Source organism: Pygocentrus nattereri, chromosome 17 (genome assembly GCF_015220715.1).
Source record: "Pygocentrus nattereri isolate fPygNat1 chromosome 17, fPygNat1.pri, whole genome shotgun sequence".
Taxonomy (NCBI): Eukaryota; Metazoa; Chordata; class Actinopteri; order Characiformes; family Serrasalmidae; genus Pygocentrus; species Pygocentrus nattereri.
Window position 1 is genome coordinate 3942094 of NC_051227.1, and position 23767 is coordinate 3965860.

Sequence of the window (23767 nt, forward strand, 5' to 3'; positions counted from 1 at the left end):
GAGATCAATGTTGTACCAGATTGAGCCGCTAGAGGCAGAGTTTTCCCTCCTCGTTGCTCCAGATGTTTTCCAGCATTGGTGGTATAGTGTTTAACATAGCTGCCTTCCAAGCAGTTGACCCGGGTTCGATTCCCGGCCAACGCAGCACTTTTGCACACCCACAATTCCCTGATGAAGAAATCAGTCTGTCTGTATCTATCTATCTATCTATCTATCTATCTATCTATCTATCTATCTATCTATCTATCTATCTATCTATCTATCTATCTATCTAATGTAACATCAATTGTTACCTTATTGGAGATCAGTGTTGTATCAGATTGAGCCGTCTGAGATCTGTCTGTGTGCCTATCTATCTATCTATCTATCTATCTATCTATCTATCTATCTATCTATCTATCTATCTATCTATCTATCTATCTATCTATCTATCTATCTATCTATCTAATGTAACATCAGTTGTTACCTTATTGGAGATCAATGTTGTACCAGATTGAGCCGCTAGAGGCAGAGTTTTCCCTCCTCGTTGCTCCAGATGTTTTCCAGCATTGGTGGTATAGTGTTTAACATAGCTGCCTTCCAAGCAGTTGACCCGGGTTCGATTCCCGGCCAACGCAGCACTTTTCCACACCCACAATTCCTTGCTGAAGAAATCTGTCTATCTATCTAATGTAACTTCAGTTGTTACTTTATTGGAGATCAGTGTTGTATCAGATTGAGCCGTCTGATATCTGTCTATCTATCTATCTATCTATCTATCTATCTATCTATCTATCTATCTATCTATCTATCTATCTATCTATCTATCTATCTATCTATCTATCTATCTATCTATCTATCTAATGTAACATCAATTGTTACCTTATTGGAGATCAGTGTTGTACCAGATTGACCCGTTAGAGGCAGAGTTTCCCCTCCTCGTTGCTCCACATGTTTTCCGGTGTTGGTGGTATAGTGGTTAGCATAGCTGCTAACCAAACAGCTGTTCCAAGCAGTTCATCAGTGTTCGATTCCCGGCCAACGTAGCACTTTTGCACACCCACAATTCTATCTATCTATCTATCTATCTATCTATCTATCTATCTATCTATCTATCTATCTATCTATCTATCTATCTATCTATCTATCTATCTATCTATCTATCTATCTATCTAATGTAACATCAATTGTTACCTTATTGGAGATCAGTGTTGTATCAGATTGAGCCGTCTGAGATCTGTCTGTGTGTCTATCTATCTATCTATCTATCTATCTATCTATCTATCTATCTATCTATCTATCTATCTATCTATCTATCTATCTATCTAATGTAACATCAGTTGTTACCTTATTGGAGATCAATGTTGTACCAGATTGAGCTGCTAGAGGCAGAGTTTTCCCTCCTCGTTACTCCAGATGTTTTCCAGCATTGGTGGTATAGTGTTTAACATAGCTGCCTTCCAAGCAGTTGACCCGGGTTCGATTCCTGGCCAACGCAGCACTTTTGCACACCCACAATTCCCTGATGAAGAAATCAGTCTGTCTCTATCTATCTATCTATCTATCTATCTATCTATCTATCTATCTATCTATCTATCTATCTATCTGTCTGTCTGTCTGTCTGTCTGTCTGTCTGTCTGTCTGTCTGTCTGTCTATCTATCTATCTATCTATCTATCTATCTATCTATCTATCTATCTATCTATCTAATGTAACATCAATTGTTACCTTATTGGAGATCAGTGTTGTATCAGATTGAGCCGTCTGAGATCTGTCTGTGTGCCTATCTATCTATCTATCTATCTATCTATCTATCTATCTATCTATCTATCTATCTATCTATCTATCTATCTATCTATCTATCTATCTATCTAATGTAACATCAGTTGTTACCTTATTGGAGATCAATGTTGTACCAGATTGAGCCGCTAGAGGCAGAGTTTTCCCTCCTCGTTGCTCCAGATGTTTTCCAGCATTGGTGGTATAGTGTTTAACATAGCTGCCTTCCAAGCAGTTGACCCGGGTTCGATTCCCGGCCAACGCAGCACTTTTGCACACCCACAATTCCCTGATGAAGAAATCAGTCTGTCTGTATCTATCTATCTATCTATCTATCTATCTATCTATCTATCTATCTATCTATCTATCTATCTATCTATCTGTCTATCTGTCTGTCTGTCTGTCTGTCTGTCTGTCTGTCTGTCTGTCTGTCTATCTATCTATCTATCTATCTATCTATCTATCTAATGTAACATCAATTGTTACCTTATTGGAGATCAGTGTTGTATCAGATTGAGCCGTCTGAGATCTGTCTGTGTGCCTATCTATCTATCTATCTATCTATCTATCTATCTATCTATCTATCTATCTATCTATCTATCTATCTGTCTGTCTGTCTGTCTGTCTGTCTGTCTGTCTGTCTGTCTATCTATCTATCTATCTATCTATCTATCTATCTATCTATCTATCTATCTATCTATCTATCTATCTATCTATCTAATGTAACATCAATTGTTACCTTATTGGAGATCAGTGTTGTACCAGATTGACCCGTTAGAGGCAGAGTTTCCCCTCCTCGTTGCTCCACATGTTTTCCGGTGTTGGTGGTATAGTGGTTAGCATAGCTGCTAACCAAACAGCTGTTCCAAGCAGTTCATCAGTGTTCGATTCCCGGCCAACGTAGCACTTTTGCACACCCACACTTCTATCTATCTATCTATCTATCTATCTATCTATCTATCTATCTATCTATCTATCTATCTATCTATCTATCTATCTATCTATCTAATGTAACATCAATTGTTACCTTATTGGAGATCAGTGTTGTATCAGATTGAGCCGTCTGAGATCTGTCTGTGTGCCTATCTATCTATCTATCTATCTATCTATCTATCTATCTATCTATCTATCTATCTATCTATCTAATGTAACATCAGTTGTTACCTTATTGGAGATCAATGTTGTACCAGATTGAGCCGCTAGAGGCAGAGTTTTCCCTCCTCGTTGCTCCAGATGTTTTCCAGCATTGGTGGTATAGTGTTTAACATAGCTGCCTTCCAAGCAGTTGACCTGGGTTCGATTCCCGGCCAACGCAGCACTTTTGCACACCCACAATTCCCTGATGAAGAAATCAGTCTGTCTGTATCTACCTATCTATCTATCTATCTATCTATCTATCTATCTATCTATCTATCTATCTATCTATCTATCTATCTATCTATCTATCTATCTATCTATCTAATTTAACATCAGTTGTTACCTTATTGGAGATCAGTGTTGTACCAGATTGAGCCGCTAGAGGCAGAGTTGTCCCTCCTCATGGCTCCAGATGCTTTCCAGCGTTGGTGGTATAGTGGTTAGCATAGCTGCCTTCCAAGCAGTTGACCCGGGTTCGATTCCCGGCCAACGCAGCACTTTTCCACACCCACAATTCCTTGCTGAAGAAATCTGTCTATCTATCTAATGTAACTTCAGTTGTTACTTTATTGGAGATCAGTGTTGTATCAGATTGAGCCGTCTGATATCTGTCTATCTATCTATCTATCTATCTATCTATCTATCTATCTATCTATCTATCTATCTAATGTAACATCAATTGTTACCTTATTGGAGATCAGTGTTGTACCAGATTGACCCGTTAGAGGCAGAGTTTCCCCTCCTCGTTGCTCCACATGTTTTCCGGTGTTGGTGGTATAGTGGTTAGCATAGCTGCTAACCAAACAGCTGTTCCAAGCAGTTCATCAGTGTTCGATTCCCGGCCAACGTAGCACTTTTGCACACCCACAATTCTATCTATCTATCTATCTATCTATCTATCTATCTATCTATCTATCTATCTATCTATCTATCTATCTATCTATCTATCTAATGTAACATCAATTGTTACCTTATTGGAGATCAGTGTTGTATCAGATTGAGCCGTCTGAGATCTGTCTGTGTGTCTATCTATCTATCTATCTATCTATCTATCTATCTATCTATCTATCTATCTATCTATCTATCTATCTATCTATCTATCTATCTATCTATCTAATGTAACATCAGTTGTTACCTTATTGGAGATCAATGTTGTACCAGATTGAGCCGCTAGAGGCAGAGTTTTCCCTCCTCGTTACTCCAGATGTTTTCCAGCATTGGTGGTATAGTGTTTAACATAGCTGCCTTCCAAGCAGTTGACCCGGGTTCGATTCCTGGCCAACGCAGCACTTTTGCACACCCACAATTCCCTGATGAAGAAATCAGTCTGTCTCTATCTATCTATCTATCTATCTATCTATCTATCTATCTATCTATCTATCTATCTATCTATCTATCTGTCTGTCTGTCTGTCTGTCTGTCTGTCTGTCTGTCTGTCTATCTATCTATCTATCTATCTATCTATCTATCTATCTATCTATCTATCTATCTATCTATCTATCTATCTAATGTAACATCAATTGTTACCTTATTGGAGATCAGTGTTGTATCAGATTGAGCCGTCTGAGATCTGTCTGTGTGCCTATCTATCTATCTATCTATCTATCTATCTATCTATCTATCTATCTATCTATCTATCTATCTATCTATCTATCTATCTATCTATCTATCTATCTATCTAATGTAACATCAGTTGTTACCTTATTGGAGATCAATGTTGTACCAGTCTATCTATCTATCTATCTATCTATCTATCTATCTATCTATCTATCTATCTATCTATCTATCTATCTATCTATCTATCTATCTATCTAATGTAACATCAATTGTTACCTTATTGGAGATCAGTGTTGTACCAGATTGACCCGTTAGAGGCAGAGTTTCCCCTCCTCGTTGCTCCACATGTTTTCCGGTGTTGGTGGTATAGTGGTTAGCATAGCTGCTAACCAAGCAGCTGTTCCAAGCAGTTCATCAGTGTTCGATTCCCGGCCAACGTAGCACTTTTGCACACCCACAATTCTATCTATCTATCTATCTATCTATCTATCTATCTATCTATCTGTCTGTCTGTCTGTCTGTCTGTCTGTCTGTCTGTCTATCTATCTATCTATCTATCTATCTATCTATCTATCTATCTATCTATCTATCTATCTATCTATCTAATGTAACATCAATTGTTACCTTATTGGAGATCAGTGTTGTATCAGATTGAGCCGTCTGAGATCTGTCTGTGTGCCTATCTATCTATCTATCTATCTATCTATCTATCTATCTATCTATCTATCTATCTATCTATCTATCTATCTATCTATCTATCTATCTATCTATCTAATGTAACATCAGTTGTTACCTTATTGGAGATCAATGTTGTACCAGATTGAGCCGCTAGAGGCAGAGTTTTCCCTCCTCGTTGCTCCAGATGTTTTCCAGCATTGGTGGTATAGTGTTTAACATAGCTGCCTTCCAAGCAGTTGACCCGGGTTCGATTCCCGGCCAACGCAGCACTTTTGCACACCCACAATTCCCTGATGAAGAAATCAGTCTGTCTGTATCTATCTATCTATCTATCTATCTATCTATCTATCTATCTATCTATCTATCTATCTATCTATCTATCTATCTATCTATCTATCTATCTAATTTAACATCAGTTGTTACCTTATTGGAGATCAGTGTTGTACCAGATTCAGCCGCTAGAGGGAGAGTTGTCCCTCCTCATGGCTCCAGATGCTTTCCAGCGTTGGTGGTATAGTGGTTAGCATAGCTGCCTTCCAAGCAGTTGACCCGGGTTTGATTCCCGGCCAACGCAGCACTTTTCCACACCCACAATTCCTTGCTGAAGAAATCTGTCTATCTATCTAATGTAACTTCAGTTGTTACTTTATTGGAGATCAGTGTTGTATCAGATTGAGCCGTCTGATATCTGTCTATCTATCTATCTATCTATCTATCTATCTATCTATCTATCTATCTATCTATCTATCTATCTATCTATCTATCTATCTATCTATCTCATGTAACATCAATTGTTACCTTTTGGAGATCAGTGTTGTACCAGATTGACCCGCTAGAGGCAGAGTTTCCCCTCCTCGTTGCTCCACATGTTTTCCGGTGTTGGTGGTATAGTGGTTAGCATAGCTGCTAACCAAGCAGCTGTTCCAAGCAGTTCATCAGTGTTCGATTCCCGGCCAACGTAGCACTTTTGCACACCCACAATTCTATCTATCTATCTATCTATCTATCTATCTATCTATCTATCTATCTATCTATCTATCTATCTATCTATCTATCTAATGTAACATCAGTTGTTACCTTATTGGAGATCAATGTTGTACCAGATTGAGCCTCTAGAGGCAGAGTTTTCCCTCCTCGTTACTCCAGATGTTTTCCAGCATTGGTGGTATAGTGTTTAACATAGCTGCCTTCCAAGCAGTTGACCCGGGTTCGATTCCTGGCCAACGCAGCACTTTTGCACACCCACAATTCCCTGATGAAGAAATCAGTCTCTATCTATCTATCTATCTATCTATCTATCTATCTATCTATCTATCTATCTATCTATCTATCTGTCTGTCTGTCTGTCTGTCTGTCTGTCTGTCTGTCTGTCTGTCTGTCTGTCTATCTATCTATCTATCTATCTATCTATCTATCTATCTATCTAATGTAACATCAATTGTTACCTTATTGGAGATCAGTGTTGTATCAGATTGAGCCGTCTGAGATCTGTCTGTGTGCCTATCTATCTATCTATCTATCTATCTATCTATCTATCTATCTATCTATCTATCTATCTATCTATCTATCTATCTATCTATCTATCTAATGTAACATCAGTTGTTACCTTATTGGAGATCAATGTTGTACCAGATTGAGCCGCTAGAGGCAGAGTTTTCCCTCCTCGTTGCTCCAGATGTTTTCCAGCATTGGTGGTATAGTGTTTAACATAGCTGCCTTCCAAGCAGTTGACCCGGGTTCGATTCCCGGCCAACGCAGCACTTTTGCACACCCACAATTCCCTGATGAAGAAATCAGTCTGTCTGTATCTACCTATCTATCTATCTATCTATCTATCTATCTATCTATCTATCTATCTATCTATCTATCTATCTATCTATCTATCTATCTATCTATCTATCTATCTATCTATCTAATTTAACATCAGTTGTTACCTTATTGGAGATCAGTGTTGTACCAGATTGAGCCGCTAGAGGCAGAGTTGTCCCTCCTCATGGCTCCAGATGCTTTCCAGCGTTGGTGGTATAGTGGTTAGCATAGCTGCCTTCCAAGCAGTTGACCCGGGTTCGATTCCCGGCCAACGCAGCACTTTTCCACACCCACAATTCCTTGCTGAAGAAATCTGTCTATCTATCTAATGTAACTTCAGTTGTTACTTTATTGGAGATCAGTGTTGTATCAGATTGAGCCGTCTGATATCTGTCTATCTATCTATCTATCTATCTATCTATCTATCTATCTATCTATCTATCTATCTATCTATCTATCTATCTATCTATCTATCTAATGTAACATCAATTGTTACCTTATTGGAGATCAGTGTTGTACCAGATTGACCCGTTAGAGGCAGAGTTTCCCCTCCTCGTTGCTCCACATGTTTTCCGGTGTTGGTGGTATAGTGGTTAGCATAGCTGCTAACCAAGCAGCTGTTCCAAGCAGTTCATCAGTGTTCGATTCCCGGCCAACGTAGCACTTTTGCACACCCACAATTCTATCTATCTATCTATCTATCTATCTATCTATCTATCTATCTATCTATCTGTCTGTCTGTCTGTCTGTCTGTCTGTCTGTCTGTCTGTCTATCTATCTATCTATCTATCTATCTATCTATCTATCTATCTATCTATCTATCTATCTATCTATCTAATGTAACATCAATTGTTACCTTATTGGAGATCAGTGTTGTATCAGATTGAGCCGTCTGAGATCTGTCTGTGTGCCTATCTATCTATCTATCTATCTATCTATCTATCTATCTATCTATCTATCTATCTATCTATCTATCTATCTATCTAATGTAACATCAGTTGTTACCTTATTGGAGATCAATGTTGTACCAGATTGAGCCGCTAGAGGCAGAGTTTTCCCTCCTCGTTGCTCCAGATGTTTTCCAGCATTGGTGGTATAGTGTTTAACATAGCTGCCTTCCAAGCAGTTGACCCGGGTTCGATTCCCGGCCAACGCAGCACTTTTGCACACCCACAATTCCCTGATGAAGAAATCAGTCTGTCTGTATCTACCTATCTATCTATCTATCTATCTATCTATCTATCTATCTATCTATCTATCTATCTATCTATCTATCTATCTATCTATCTAATTTAACATCAGTTGTTACCTTATTGGAGATCAGTGTTGTACCAGATTGAGCCGCTAGAGGCAGAGTTGTCCCTCCTCATGGCTCCAGATGCTTTCCAGCGTTGGTGGTATAGTGGTTAGCATAGCTGCCTTCCAAGCAGTTGACCCGGGTTCGATTCCCGGCCAACGCAGCACTTTTCCACACCCACAATTCCTTGCTGAAGAAATCTGTCTATCTATCTAATGTAACTTCAGTTGTTACTTTATTGGAGATCAGTGTTGTATCAGATTGAGCCGTCTGATATCTGTCTATCTATCTATCTATCTATCTATCTATCTATCTATCTATCTATCTATCTATCTATCTATCTATCTATCTATCTAATGTAACATCAATTGTTACCTTATTGGAGATCAGTGTTGTACCAGATTGACCCGTTAGAGGCAGAGTTTCCCCTCCTCGTTGCTCCAAATGTTTTGCGGTGTTGGTGGTATAGTGGTTAGCATAGCTGCTAACCAAGCAGCTGTTCCAAGCAGTTCATCAGTGTTCGATTCCCGGCCAACGTAGCACTTTTGCACACCCACAATTCTATCTATCTATCTATCTATCTATCTATCTATCTATCTATCTATCTATCTATCTATCTATCTATCTATCTATCTATCTAATGTAACATCAATTGTTACCTTATTGGAGATCAGTGTTGTATCAGATTGAGCCGTCTGAGATCTGTCTGTGTGTCTATCTATCTATCTATCTATCTATCTATCTATCTATCTATCTATCTATCTATCTATCTATCTATCTATCTATCTATCTATCTATCTATCTATCTAATGTAACATCAGTTGTTACCTTATTGGAGATCAATGTTGTACCAGATTGAGCCGCTAGAGGCAGAGTTTTCCCTCCTCGTTACTCCAGATGTTTTCCAGCATTGGTGGTATAGTGTTTAACATAGCTGCCTTCCAAGCAGTTGACCCGGGTTCGATTCCTGGCCAACGCAGCACTTTTGCACACCCACAATTCCCTGATGAAGAAATCAGTCTGTCTCTATCTATCTATCTATCTATCTATCTATCTATCTATCTATCTATCTATCTATCTATCTATCTATCTATCTGTCTGTCTGTCTGTCTGTCTGTCTGTCTGTCTGTCTGTCTGTCTGTCTGTCTATCTATCTATCTATCTATCTATCTATCTATCTATCTATCTATCTAATGTAACATCAATTGTTACCTTATTGGAGATCAGTGTTGAATCAGATTGAGCCGTCTGAGATCTGTCTGTCTGTCTATCTATCTATCTATCTATCTATCTATCTATCTATCTATCTATCTATCTATCTATCTATCTATCTATCTATCTATCTATCTATCTATCTATCTATCTAATTTAACATCAGTTGTTACCTTATTGGAGATCAGTGTTGTACCAGATTGAGCCGCTAGAGGCAGAGTTGTCCCTCCTCATGGCTCCAGATGCTTTCCAGCGTTGGTGGTATAGTGGTTAGCATAGCTGCCTTCCAAGCAGTTGACCCGGGTTCGATTCTCGGCCAACGCAGCACTTTTCCACACCCACAATTCCTTGCTGAAGAAATCTGTCTATCTATCTAATGTAACTTCAGTTGTTACTTTATTGGAGATCAGTGTTGTATCAGATTGAGCCGTCTGATATCTGTCTATCTATCTATCTATCTATCTATCTATCTATCTATCTATCTATCTATCTATCTATCTATCTAATGTAACATCAATTGTTACCTTATTGGAGATCAGTGTTGTACCAGATTGACCCGTTAGAGGCAGAGTTTCCCCTCCTCGTTGCTCCACATGTTTTCCGGTGTTGGTGGTATAGTGGTTAGCATAGCTGCTAACCAAGCAGCTGTTCCAAGCAGTTCATCAGTGTTCGATTCCCGGCCAACGTAGCACTTTTGCACACCCACAATTCTATCTATCTATCTATCTATCTATCTATCTATCTATCTATCTATCTATCTATCTATCTATCTGTCTGTCTGTCTGTCTGTCTGTCTGTCTGTCTGTCTGTCTGTCTGTCTGTCTGTCTATCTATCTATCTATCTATCTATCTATCTATCTATCTATCTATCTATCTATCTATCTATCTAATGTAACATCAATTGTTACCTTATTGGAGATCAGTGTTGTATCAGATTGAGCCGTCTGAGATCTGTCTGTGTGCCTATCTATCTATCTATCTATCTATCTATCTATCTATCTATCTATCTATCTATCTATCTATCTATCTATCTAATGTAACATCAGTTGTTACCTTATTGGAGATCAATGTTGTACCAGATTGAGCCGCTAGAGGCAGAGTTTTCCCTCCTCGTTGCTCCAGATGTTTTCCAGCATTGGTGGTATAGTGTTTAACATAGCTGCCTTCCAAGCAGTTGACCCGGGTTCGATTCCCGGCCAACGCAGCACTTTTGCACACCCACAATTCCCTGATGAAGAAATCAGTCTGTCTGTATCTACCTATCTATCTATCTATCTATCTATCTATCTATCTATCTATCTATCTATCTATCTATCTATCTATCTATCTATCTATCTAATTTAACATCAGTTGTTACCTTATTGGAGATCAGTGTTGTACCAGATTGAGCCGCTAGAGGCAGAGTTGTCCCTCCTCATGGCTCCAGATGCTTTCCAGCGTTGGTGGTATAGTGGTTAGCATAGCTGCCTTCCAAGCAGTTGACCCGGGTTCGATTCCCGGCCAACGCAGCACTTTTCCACACCCACAATTCCTTGTTGAAGAAATCTGTCTATCTATCTAATGTAACTTCAGTTGTTACTTTATTGGAGATCAGTGTTGTATCAGATTGAGCCGTCTGATATCTGTCTATCTATCTATCTATCTATCTATCTATCTATCTATCTATCTATCTATCTATCTATCTATCTATCTATCTATCTAATGTAACATCAATTGTTACCTTATTGGAGATCAGTGTTGTACCAGATTGACCCGTTAGAGGCAGAGTTTCCCCTCCTCGTTGCTCCAAATGTTTTGCGGTGTTGGTGGTATAGTGGTTAGCATAGCTGCTAACCAAGCAGCTGTTCCAAGCAGTTCATCAGTGTTCGATTCCCGGCCAACGTAGCACTTTTGCACACCCACAATTCTATCTATCTATCTATCTATCTATCTATCTATCTATCTATCTATCTATCTATCTATCTATCTAATGTAACATCAATTGTTACCTTATTGGAGATCAGTGTTGTATCAGATTGAGCCGTCTGAGATCTGTCTGTGTGTCTATCTATCTATCTATCTATCTATCTATCTATCTATCTATCTATCTATCTATCTATCTATCTATCTATCTATCTATCTATCTAATTTAACATCAGTTGTTACCTTATTGGAGATCAGTGTTGTACCAGATTGAGCCGCTAGAGGCAGAGTTGTCCCTCCTCATGGCTCCAGATGCTTTCCAGCGTTGGTGGTATAGTGGTTAGCATAGCTGCCTTCCAAGCAGTTGACCCGGGTTCGATTCCCGGCCAACGCAGCACTTTTCCACACCCACAATTCCTTGCTGAAGAAATCTGTCTATCTATCTAATGTAACTTCAGTTGTTACTTTATTGGAGATCAGTGTTGTATCAGATTGAGCCGTCTGATATCTGTCTATCTATCTATCTATCTATCTATCTATCTATCTATCTATCTATCTATCTATCTATCTATCTATCTATCTATCTATCTATCTATCTATCTCATGTAACATCAATTGTTACCTTTTGGAGATCAGTGTTGTACCAGATTGACCCGCTAGAGGCAGAGTTTCCCCTCCTCGTTGCTCCACATGTTTTCCGGTGTTGGTGGTATAGTGGTTAGCATAGCTGCTAACCAAGCAGCTGTTCCAAGCAGTTCATCAGTGTTCGATTCCCGGCCAACGTAGCACTTTTGCACACCCACAATTCTATCTATCTATCTATCTATCTATCTATCTATCTGTCTGTCTGTCTGTCTGTCTGTCTGTCTGTCTGTCTATCTATCTATCTATCTATCTATCTATCTATCTATCTATCTATCTATCTATCTATCTATCTAATGTAACATTAATTGTTACCTTATTGGAGATCAGTGTTGTATCAGATTGAGCCGTCTGAGATCTGTCTGTGTGTCTATCTATCTATCTATCTATCTATCTATCTATCTATCTATCTATCTATCTATCTATCTATCTATCTAATGTAACATCAGTTGTTACCTTATTGGAGATCAATGTTGTACCAGATTGAGCCTCTAGAGGCAGAGTTTTCCCTCCTCGTTACTCCAGATGTTTTCCAGCATTGGTGGTATAGTGTTTAACATAGCTGCCTTCCAAGCAGTTGACCCGGGTTCGATTCCTGGCCAACGCAGCACTTTTGCACACCCACAATTCCCTGATGAAGAAATCAGTCTCTATCTATCTATCTATCTATCTATCTATCTATCTATCTATCTATCTATCTATCTGTCTGTCTGTCTGTCTGTCTGTCTGTCTGTCTGTCTGTCTGTCTGTCTATCTATCTATCTATCTATCTATCTATCTATCTATCTATCTATCTATCTAATGTAACATCAATTGTTACCTTATTGGAGATCAGTGTTGTATCAGATTGAGCCGTCTGAGATCTGTCTGTGTGCCTATCTATCTATCTATCTATCTATCTATCTATCTATCTATCTATCTATCTATCTATCTATCTATCTATCTATCTATCTATCTATCTAATGTAACATCAATTGTTACCTTATTGGAGATCAGTGTTGTATCAGATTGAGCCGTCTGAGATCTGTCTGTGTGTCTATCTATCTATCTATCTATCTATCTATCTATCTATCTATCTATCTATCTATCTATCTATCTATCTATCTATCTATCTATCTATCTATCTATCTATCTATCTATCTATCTAATGTAACATCAGTTGTTACCTTATTGGAGATCAATGTTGTACCAGATTGAGCCGCTAGAGGCAGAGTTTTCCCTCCTCGTTACTCCAGATGTTTTCCAGCATTGGTGGTATAGTGTTTAACATAGCTGCCTTCCAAGCAGTTGACCCGGGTTCGATTCCTGGCCAACGCAGCACTTTTGCACACCCACAATTCCCTGATGAAGAAATCAGTCTGTCTCTATCTATCTATCTATCTATCTATCTATCTATCTATCTATCTATCTATCTATCTATCTATCTGTCTGTCTGTCTGTCTGTCTGTCTGTCTGTCTGTCTGTCTGTCTATCTATCTATCTATCTATCTATCTATCTATCTATCTATCTAATGTAACATCAATTGTTACCTTATTGGAGATCAGTGTTGAATCAGATTGAGCCGTCTGAGATCTGTCTGTCTGTCTATCTATCTATCTATCTATCTATCTATCTATCTATCTATCTATCTATCTATCTATCTATCTATCTATCTATCTATCTATCTATCTAATTTAACATCAGTTGTTACCTTATTGGAGATCAGTGTTGTACCAGATTGAGCCGCTAGAGGCAGAGTTGTCCCTCCTCATGGCTCCAGATGCTTTCCAGCGTTGGTGGTATAGTGGTTAGCATAGCTGCCTTCCAAGCAGTTGACCCGGGTTCGATTCCCGGCCAACGCAGCACTTTTCCACACCCACAATTCCTTGCTGAAGAAATCTGTCTATCTATCTAATGTAACTTCAGTTGTTACTTTATTGGAGATCAGTGTTGTATCAGATTGAGCCGTCTGATATCTGTCTATCTATCTATCTATCTATCTATCTATCTATCTATCTATCTATCTATCTATCTATCTATCTATCTATCTATCTAATGTAACATCAATTGTTACCTTATTGGAGATCAGTGTTGTACCAGATTGACCCGTTAGAGGCAGAGTTTCCCCTCCTCGTTGCTCCACATGTTTTCCGGTGTTGGTGGTATAGTGGTTAGCATAGCTGCTAACCAAGCAGCTGTTCCAAGCAGTTCATCAGTGTTCGATTCCCGGCCAACGTAGCACTTTTGCACACCCACAATTCTATCTATCTATCTATCTATCTATCTATCTATCTATCTATCTATCTATCTATCTATCTATCTGTCTGTCTGTCTGTCTGTCTGTCTGTCTGTCTGTCTGTCTGTCTATCTATCTATCTATCTATCTATCTATCTATCTATCTATCTATCTATCTATCTATCTATCTAATGTAACATCAATTGTTACCTTATTGGAGATCAGTGTTGTATCAGATTGAGCCGTCTGAGATCTGTCTGTGTGCCTATCTATCTATCTATCTATCTATCTATCTATCTATCTATCTATCTATCTATCTATCTATCTATCTATCTATCTAATGTAACATCAGTTGTTACCTTATTGGAGATCAATGTTGTACCAGATTGAGCCGCTAGAGGCAGAGTTTTCCCTCCTCGTTGCTCCAGATGTTTTCCAGCATTGGTGGTATAGTGTTTAACATAGCTGCCTTCCAAGCAGTTGACCCGGGTTCGATTCCCGGCCAACGCAGCACTTTTGCACACCCACAATTCCCTGATGAAGAAATCAGTCTGTCTGTATCTACCTATCTATCTATCTATCTATCTATCTATCTATCTATCTATCTATCTATCTATCTATCTATCTATCTATCTATCTAATTTAACATCAGTTGTTACCTTATTGGAGATCAGTGTTGTACCAGATTGAGCCGCTAGAGGCAGAGTTGTCCCTCCTCATGGCTCCAGATGCTTTCCAGCGTTGGTGGTATAGTGGTTAGCATAGCTGCCTTCCAAGCAGTTGACCCGGGTTCGATTCCCGGCCAACGCAGCACTTTTCCACACCCACAATTCCTTGCTGAAGAAATCTGTCTATCTATCTAATGTAACTTCAGTTGTTACTTTATTGGAGATCAGTGTTGTATCAGATTGAGCCGTCTGATATCTGTCTATCTATCTATCTATCTATCTATCTATCTATCTATCTATCTATCTATCTATCTATCTATCTATCTATCTAATGTAACATCAATTGTTACCTTATTGGAGATCAGTGTTGTACCAGATTGACCCGTTAGAGGCAGAGTTTCCCCTCCTCGTTGCTCCAAATGTTTTGCGGTGTTGGTGGTATAGTGGTTAGCATAGCTGCTAACCAAGCAGCTGTTCCAAGCAGTTCATCAGTGTTCGATTCCCGGCCAACGTAGCACTTTTGCACACCCACAATTCTATCTATCTATCTATCTATCTATCTATCTATCTATCTATCTATCTATCTATCTATCTATCTATCTATCTATCTATCTATCTATCTATCTAATGTAACATCAATTGTTACCTTATTGGAGATCAGTGTTGTATCAGATTGAGCCGTCTGAGATCTGTCTGTGTGTCTATCTATCTATCTATCTATCTATCTATCTATCTATCTATCTATCTATCTATCTATCTATCTATCTATCTAATTTAACATCAGTTGTTACCTTATTGGAGATCAGTGTTGTACCAGATTGAGCCGCTAGAGGCAGAGTTGTCCCTCCTCATGGCTCCAGATGCTTTCCAGCGTTGGTGGTATAGTGGTTAGCATAGCTGCCTTCCAAGCAGTTGACCCGGGTTCGATTCCCGGCCAACGCAGCACTTTTCCACACCCACAATTCCTTGCTGAAGAAATCTGTCTATCTATCTAATGTAACTTCAGTTGTTACTTTATTGGAGATCAGTGTTGTATCAGATTGAGCCGTCTGATATCTGTCTATCTATCTATCTATCTATCTATCTATCTATCTATCTATCTATCTATCTATCTATCTATCTATCTATCTATCTATCTATCTCATGTAACATCAATTGTTACCTTTTGGAGATCAGTGTTGTACCAGATTGACCCGCTAGAGGCAGAGTTTCCCCTCCTCGTTGCTCCACATGTTTTCCGGTGTTGGTGGTATAGTGGTTAGCATAGCTGCTAACCAAGCAGCTGTTCCAAGCAGTTCATCAGTGTTCGATTCCCCGCCAACGTAGCACTTTTGCACACCCACAATTCTATCTATCTATCTATCTATCTATCTATCTATCTATCTGTCTGTCTGTCTGTCTGTCTGTCTGTCTGTCTGTCTGTCTGTCTATCTATCTATCTATCTATCTATCTATCTATCTATCTATCTATCTATCTATCTATCTATCTATCTATCTATCTATCTATCTATCTAATGTAACATTAATTGTTACCTTATTGGAGATCAGTGTTGTATCAGATTGAGCCGTCTGAGATCTGTCTGTGTGTCTATCTATCTATCTATCTATCTATCTATCTATCTATCTATCTATCTATCTATCTATCTATCTATCTATCTATCTAATGTAACATCAGTTGTTACCTTATTGGAGATCAATGTTGTACCAGATTGAGCCTCTAGAGGCAGAGTTTTCCCTCCTCGTTACTCCAGATGTTTTCCAGCATTGGTGGTATAGTGTTTAACATAGCTGCCTTCCAAGCAGTTGACCCGGGTTCGATTCCTGGCCAACGCAGCACTTTTGCACACCCACAATTCCCTGATGAAGAAATCAGTCTCTATCTATCTATCTATCTATCTATCTATCTATCTATCTATCTATCTGTCTGTCTGTCTGTCTGTCTGTCTGTCTGTCTGTCTGTCTGTCTGTCTGTCTATCTATCTATCTATCTATCTATCTATCTATCTATCTATCTATCTAATGTAACATCAATTGTTACCTTATTGGAGATCAGTGTTGTATCAGATTGAGCCGTCTGAGATCTGTCTGTGTGCCTATCTATCTATCTATCTATCTATCTATCTATCTATCTATCTATCTATCTATCTATCTATCTATCTATCTATCTAATGTAACATCAGTTGTTACCTTATTGGAGATCAATGTTGTACCAGATTGAGCCGCTTGAGGCAGAGTTTTCCCTCCTCGTTGCTCCAGATGTTTTCCAGCATTGGTGGTATAGTGTTTAACATAGCTGCCTTCCAAGCAGTTGACCCGGGTTCGATTCCCGGCCAACGCAGCACTTTTGCACACCCACAATTCCCTGATGAAGAAATCAGTCTGTCTGTATCTACCTATCTATCTATCTATCTATCTATCTATCTATCTATCTATCTATCTATCTATCTATCTATCTATCTATCTATCTAATTTAACATCAGTTGTTACCTTATTGGAGATCAGTGTTGTACCAGATTGAGCCGCTAGAGGCAGAGTTGTCCCTCCTCATGGCTCCAGATGCTTTCCAGCGTTGGTGGTATAGTGGTTAGCATAGCTGCCTTCCAAGCAGTTGACCCGGGTTCGATTCCCGGCCAACGCAGCACTTTTCCACACCCACAATTCCTTGCTGAAGAAATCTGTCTATCTATCTAATGTAACTTCAGTTGTTACTTTATTGGAAATCAGTGTTGTATCAGATTGAGCCGTCTGATATCTGTCTATCTATCTATCTATCTATCTATCTATCTATCTATCTATCTATCTATCTATCTATCTATCTATCTATCTATCTATCTATCTAATGTAACATCAATTGTTACCTTTTGGAGATCAGTGTTGTACCAGATTGACCCGCTAGAGGCAGAGTTTCCCCTCCTCGTTGCTCCAAATGTTTTCCGGTGTTGGTGGTATAGTGGTTAGCATAGCTGCTAACCAAGCAGCTGTTCCAAGCAGTTCATCAGTGTTCGATTCCCGGCCAACGTAGCACTTTTGCACACCCACAATTCTATCTATCTATCTATCTATCTATCTATCTATCTATCTATCTATCTATCTATCTATCTATCTATCTATCTATCTATCTATCTAATGTAACATCAATTGTTACCTTATTGGAGATCAGTGTTGTATCAGATTGAGCCGTCTGAGATCTGTCTGTGTGTCTATCTATCTATCTATCTATCTATCTATCTATCTATCTATCTATCTATCTATCTATCTATCTATCTAATGTAACATCAGTTGTTACCTTATTGGAGATCAATGTTGTACCAGATTGAGCCGCTAGAGGCAGAGTTTTCCCTCCTCGTTACTCCAGATGTTTTCCAGCATTGGTGGTATAGTGTTTAACATAGCTGCCTTCCAAGCAGTTGACCCGGGTTCGATTCCTGAGCAACGCAGCACTTTTGCACACCCACAATTCCCTGATGAAGAAATCAGTCTGTCTCTATCTATCTATCTATCTATCTATCTATCTATCTATCTATCTATCTATCTATCTATCTGTCTGTCTGTCTGTCTGTCTGTCTGTCTGTCTGTCTGTCTGTCTGTCTGTCTGTCTGTCTATCTATCTATCTATCTATCTATCTATCTATCTATCTATCTATCTATCTATCTATCTAATGTAACATCAATTGTTACCTTATTGGAGATCAGTGTTGTATCAGATTGAGCCGTCTGAGATCTGTCTGTGTGCCTATCTATCTATCTATCTATCTATCTATCTATCTATCTATCTATCTATCTATCTATCTATCTATATATCTATCTATCTATCTATCTATCTATCTATCTATCTATCTATCTATCTATCTTTCTAATGTAACATCAGTTGTTACCTTATTGGAGATCAATGTTGTACCAGATTGAGCCGCTAGAGGCAGAGTTTTCCCTCCTCGTTGCTCCAGATGTTTTCCAGCATTGGTGGTATAGTGTTTAACATAGCTGCCTTCCAAGCAGTTGACCCGGGTTCGATTCCCGGCCAACGCAGCACTTTTGCACACCCACAATTCCCTGATGAAGAAATCAGTCTGTCTGTATCTACCTATCTATCTATCTATCTATCTATCTATCTATCTATCTATCTATCTATCTATCTATCTATCTATCTATCTATCTAATTTAACATCAGTTGTTACCTTATTGGAGATCAGTGTTGTACCAGATTGAGCCGCTAGAGGCAGAGTTGTCCCTCCTCATGGCTCCAGATGCTTTCCAGCGTTGGTGGTATAGTGTTTAACATAGCTGCCTTCCAAGCAGTTGACCCGGGTTCGATTCCCGGCCAACGCAGCACTTTTCCACACCCACAATTCCTTGCTGAAGAAATCTGTCTATCTATCTAATGTAACTTCAGTTGTTACTTTATTGGAGATCAGTGTTGTATCAGATTGAGCCGTCTGATATCTGTCTATCTATCTATCTATCTATCTATCTATCTATCTATCTATCTATCTATCTATCTATCTATCTATCTATCTATCTATCTATCTATCTATCTAATGTAACATCAATTGTTACCTTTTGGAGATCAGTGTTGTACCAGATTGACCCGCTAGAGGCAGAGTTTCCCCTCCTCGTTGCTCCACATGTTTTCCGGTGTTGGTGGTATAGTGGTTAGCATAGCTGCTAACCAAGCAGCTGTTCCAAGCAGTTCATCAGTGTTCGATTCCCGGCCAACGTAGCACTTTTGCACACCCACAATTCTATCTATCTATCTATCTATCTATCTATCTATCTATCTATCTATCTATCTATCTATCTATCTATCTATCTATCTATCTATCTATCTATCTATCTATCTATCTAATGTAACATCAATTGTTACCTTATTGGAGATCAGTGTTGTATCAGATTGAGCCGTCTGAGATCTGTCTGTGTGTCTATCTATCTATCTATCTATCTATCTATCTATCTATCTATCTATCTATCTATCTATCTATCTATCTATCTATCTATCTATCTAATGTAACATCAGTTGTTACCTTATTGGAGATCAATGTTGTACCAGATTGAGCCGCTAGAGGCAGAGTTTTCCCTCCTCGTTACTCCAGATGTTTTCCAGCATTGGTGGTATAGTGTTTAACATAGCTGCCTTCCAAGCAGTTGACCCGGGTTCGATTCCTGGCCAACGCAGCACTTTTGCACACCCACAATTCCCTGATGAAGAAATCAGTCTGTCTCTCTCTATCTATCTATCTATCTATCTATCTATCTATCTATCTATCTATCTATCTATCTATCTATCTGTCTGTCTGTCTGTCTGTCTGTCTGTCTGTCTGTCTGTCTGTCTATCTATCTATCTATCTATCTATCTATCTATCTATCTATCTATCTAATGTAACATCAATTGTTACCTTATTGGAGATCAGTGTTGTATCAGATTGAGCCGTCTGAGATCTGTCTGTGTGCCTATCTATCTATCTATCTATCTATCTATCTATCTATCTATCTATCTATCTATCTATCTATCTATCTATCTATCTATCTATCTATCTATCTATCTATCTATCTATCTTTCTAATGTAACATCAGTTGTTACCTTATTGGAGATCAATGTTGTACCAGATTGAGCCGCTAGAGGCAGAGTTTTCCCTCCTCGTTACTCCAGATGTTTTCCAGCATTGGTGGTATAGTGTTTAACATAGCTGCCTTCCACGCAGTTGACCCGGGTTCGATTCCCGGCCAACGCAGCACTTTTGCACACCCACAATTCCCTGATGAAGAAATCAGTCTGTCTGTATCTATCTATCTATCTATCTATCTATCTATCTATCTATCTATCTATCTATCTATCTATCTATCTATCTATCTATCTATCTAATTTAACATCAGTTGTTACCTTATTGGAGATCAGTGTTGTACCAGATTCAGCCGCTAGAGGGAGAGTTGTCCCTCCTCATGGCTCCAGATGCTTTCCAGCGTTGGTGGTATAGTGGTTAGCATAGCTGCCTTCCAAGCAGTTGACCCGGGTTTGATTCCCGGCCAACGCAGCACTTTTCCACACCCACAATTCCTTGCTGAAGAAATCTGTCTATCTATCTAATGTAACTTCAGTTGTTACTTTATTGGAGATCAGTGTTGTATCAGATTGAGCCGTCTGATATCTGTCTATCTATCTATCTATCTATCTATCTATCTATCTATCTATCTATCTATCTATCTATCTATCTATCTATCTATCTATCTATCTAATGTAACATCAATTGTTACCTTATTGGAGATCAGTGGTTTACCAGATTGACCCGTTAGAGGCAGAGTTTCCCCTCCTCGTTGCTCCACATGTTTTCCGGTGTTGGTGGTATAGTGGTTAGCATAGCTGCTAACCAAGCAGCTGTTCCAAGCAGTTCATCAGTGTTCGATTCCCGGCCAACGTAGCACTTTTGCACACCCACAATTCTATCTATCTATCTATCTATCTATCTATCTATCTATCTATCTATCTATCTATCTAATGTAACATCAATTGTTACCTTATTGGAGATCAGTGTTGTATCAGATTGAGCCGTCTGAGATCTGTCTGTGTGTCTATCTATCTATCTATCTATCTATCTATCTATCTATCTATCTATCTATCTATCTATCTATCTATCTATCTATCTAATGTAACATCAGTTGTTACCTTATTGGAGATCAATGTTGTACCAGATTGAGCCGCTAGAGGCAGAGTTTTCCCTCCTCGTTGCTCCAGATGTTTTCCAGCATTGGTGGTATAGTGTTTAACATAGCTGCCTTCCAAGCAGTTGACCCGGGTTCGATTCCCGGCCAACGCAGCACTTTTGCACACCCACAATTCCCTGATGAAGAAATCAGTCTGTCTGTATCTATCTATCTATCTATCTATCTATCTATCTATCTATCTATCTATCTATCTATCTATCTATCTATCTATCTATCTAATTTAACATCAGTTGTTACCTTATTGGAGATCAGTGTTGTACCAGATTGAGCCGCTAGAGGCAGAGTTGTCCCTCCTCATGGCTCCAGGTGCTTTCCAGCGTTGGTGGTATAGTGGTTAGCATAGCTGCCTTCCAAGCAGTTGACCCGGGTTCGATTCCCGGCCAACGCAGCACTTTTCCACACCCACAATTCCTTGCTGAAGAAATCTGTCTATCTATCTAATGTAACTTCAGTTGTTACTTTATTGGAGATCAGTGTTGTATCAGATTGAGCCGTCTGATATCTGTCTATCTATCTATTTATCTATCTATCTATCTATCTATCTATCTATCTATCTATCTATCTATCTATCTATCTAATGTAACATCAATTGTTACCTTATTGGAGATCAGTGTTGTACCAGACTGACCCGCTAGAGGCAGAGTTTCCCCTCCTCGTTGCTCCACATGTTTTCCGGTGTTGGTGGTATAGTGGTTAGCATAGCTGCTAACCAAGCAGCTGTTCCAAGCAGTTCATCAGTGTTCGATTCCCGGCCAACGTAGCACTTTTGCACACCCACAATTCTATCTATCTATCTATCTATCTATCTATCTATCTATCTATCTATCTATCTATCTATCTATCTATCTATCTATCTATCTATCTAATGTAACATCAATTGTTACCTTATTGGAGATCAGTGTTGTATCAGATTGAGCCGTCTGAGATCTGTCTGTGTGTCTATCTATCTATCTATCTATCTATCTATCTATCTATCTATCTATCTATCTATCTATCTATCTATCTATCTATCTATCTATCTATCTATCTATCTAATGTAACATCAGTTGTTACCTTATTGGAGATCAATGTTGTACCAGATTGAGCCGCTAGAGGCAGAGTTTTCCCTCCTTGTTGCTCCAGATGTTTTCCAGCATTGGTGGTATAGTGTTTAACATAGCTGCCTTCCAAGCAGTTGACCCGGGTTCGATTCCCGGCCAACGCAGCACTTTTGCACACCCACAATTCCCTGATGAAGAAATCAGTCTGTCTGTATCTATCTATCTATCTATCTATCTATCTATCTATCTATCTATCTATCTATCTATCTATCTATCTATCTATCTATCTATCTATCTATCTATCTAATTTAACATCAGTTGTTACCTTATTGGAGATCAGTGTTGTACCAGATTGAGCTGCTAGAGGCAGAGTTGTCCCTCCTCATGGCTCCAGATGCTTTCCAGCGTTGGTGTTATAGTGGTTAGCATAGCTGCCTTCCAAGCAGTTGACCCGGGTTCGATTCCCGGCCAACGCAGCACTTTTCCACACACACAATTCCTTGTTGAAGAAATCTGTCTATCTATCTAATGTAACTTCAGTTGTTACTTTATTGGAGATCAGTGTTGTATCAGATTGAGCCGTCTGATATCTGTCTATCTATCTATCTATCTATCTATCTATCTATCTATCTATCTATCTATCTATCTATCTATCTATCTATCTATCTAATGTAACATCAATTGTTACCTTATTGGAGATCAGTGTTGTACCAGATTGACCCGGAAGAGGCAGAGTTTTCCCTCCTCGTTGCTCCACATGTTTTCCGGTGTTGGTGGTATAGTGGTTAGCATAGCTGTTAACCAAGCAACTGTTCCAAGCAGTTGATCCGGGTTTGATTCCCGGCCAACGTAGCACTTTTGCACCCCCACAATTCTATCTATCTATCTATCTATCTATCTATCTATCTATCTATCTATCTATCTATCTATCTATCTATCTATCTATCTATCTATCTATCTATCTATCTATCTAATGTAACATCAGTTGTTACCTTATTGGAGATCAGTGTTGTACCAGATTGAGCCGCTAGAGGCAGAGTTTTCCCTCCTCATGGCTCCAGATGCTTTCCAGCGTTGGTGGTATAGTGGTTAGCATAGCTGCCTTCCAAGCAGTTGACCCGGGTTCGATTCCCGGCCA

At 39.0% G+C, this 23767-nt stretch overlaps 11 non-coding genes across 11 annotated transcripts in view; all 11 read left to right on the forward strand.

Annotated features, from left to right (window-relative positions):
• The first annotated feature begins 3316 nt into the window (after positions 1–3316).
• trnag-ucc lies at positions 3317–3388 on the forward strand. The gene has a single exon. It is a non-coding gene; the product is annotated as a tRNA-Gly (tRNA).
• Positions 3389–7142: 3754 nt separating this feature from the next.
• trnag-ucc lies at positions 7143–7214 on the forward strand. Its single transcript has one exon. It is a non-coding gene; the product is annotated as a tRNA-Gly (tRNA).
• A 1112-nt stretch (positions 7215–8326) lies between these two features.
• Positions 8327–8398, forward strand: trnag-ucc. Its single transcript has one exon. It is a non-coding gene; the product is annotated as a tRNA-Gly (tRNA).
• A 2485-nt stretch (positions 8399–10883) lies between these two features.
• On the forward strand, positions 10884–10955 carry trnag-ucc. Its single transcript has one exon. It is a non-coding gene; the product is annotated as a tRNA-Gly (tRNA).
• Positions 10956–11671: 716 nt separating this feature from the next.
• On the forward strand, positions 11672–11743 carry trnag-ucc. The gene has a single exon. It is a non-coding gene; the product is annotated as a tRNA-Gly (tRNA).
• Positions 11744–13761: 2018 nt separating this feature from the next.
• On the forward strand, positions 13762–13833 carry trnag-ucc. The gene has a single exon. It is a non-coding gene; the product is annotated as a tRNA-Gly (tRNA).
• A 1112-nt stretch (positions 13834–14945) lies between these two features.
• Positions 14946–15017, forward strand: trnag-ucc. The gene has a single exon. It is a non-coding gene; the product is annotated as a tRNA-Gly (tRNA).
• Positions 15018–15745: 728 nt separating this feature from the next.
• trnag-ucc lies at positions 15746–15817 on the forward strand. Its single transcript has one exon. It is a non-coding gene; the product is annotated as a tRNA-Gly (tRNA).
• Positions 15818–17441: 1624 nt separating this feature from the next.
• Positions 17442–17513, forward strand: trnag-ucc. Its single transcript has one exon. It is a non-coding gene; the product is annotated as a tRNA-Gly (tRNA).
• A 4392-nt stretch (positions 17514–21905) lies between these two features.
• trnag-ucc lies at positions 21906–21977 on the forward strand. Its single transcript has one exon. It is a non-coding gene; the product is annotated as a tRNA-Gly (tRNA).
• A 1723-nt stretch (positions 21978–23700) lies between these two features.
• The window catches only part of trnag-ucc, a 72-nt gene continuing 5 nt past the window's right edge, over positions 23701–23767 (forward strand). The window contains exon 1 of the tRNA in view: positions 23701–23767. This exon is cut by the window's right edge and continues 5 nt beyond it. This is a non-coding gene — a tRNA (tRNA-Gly).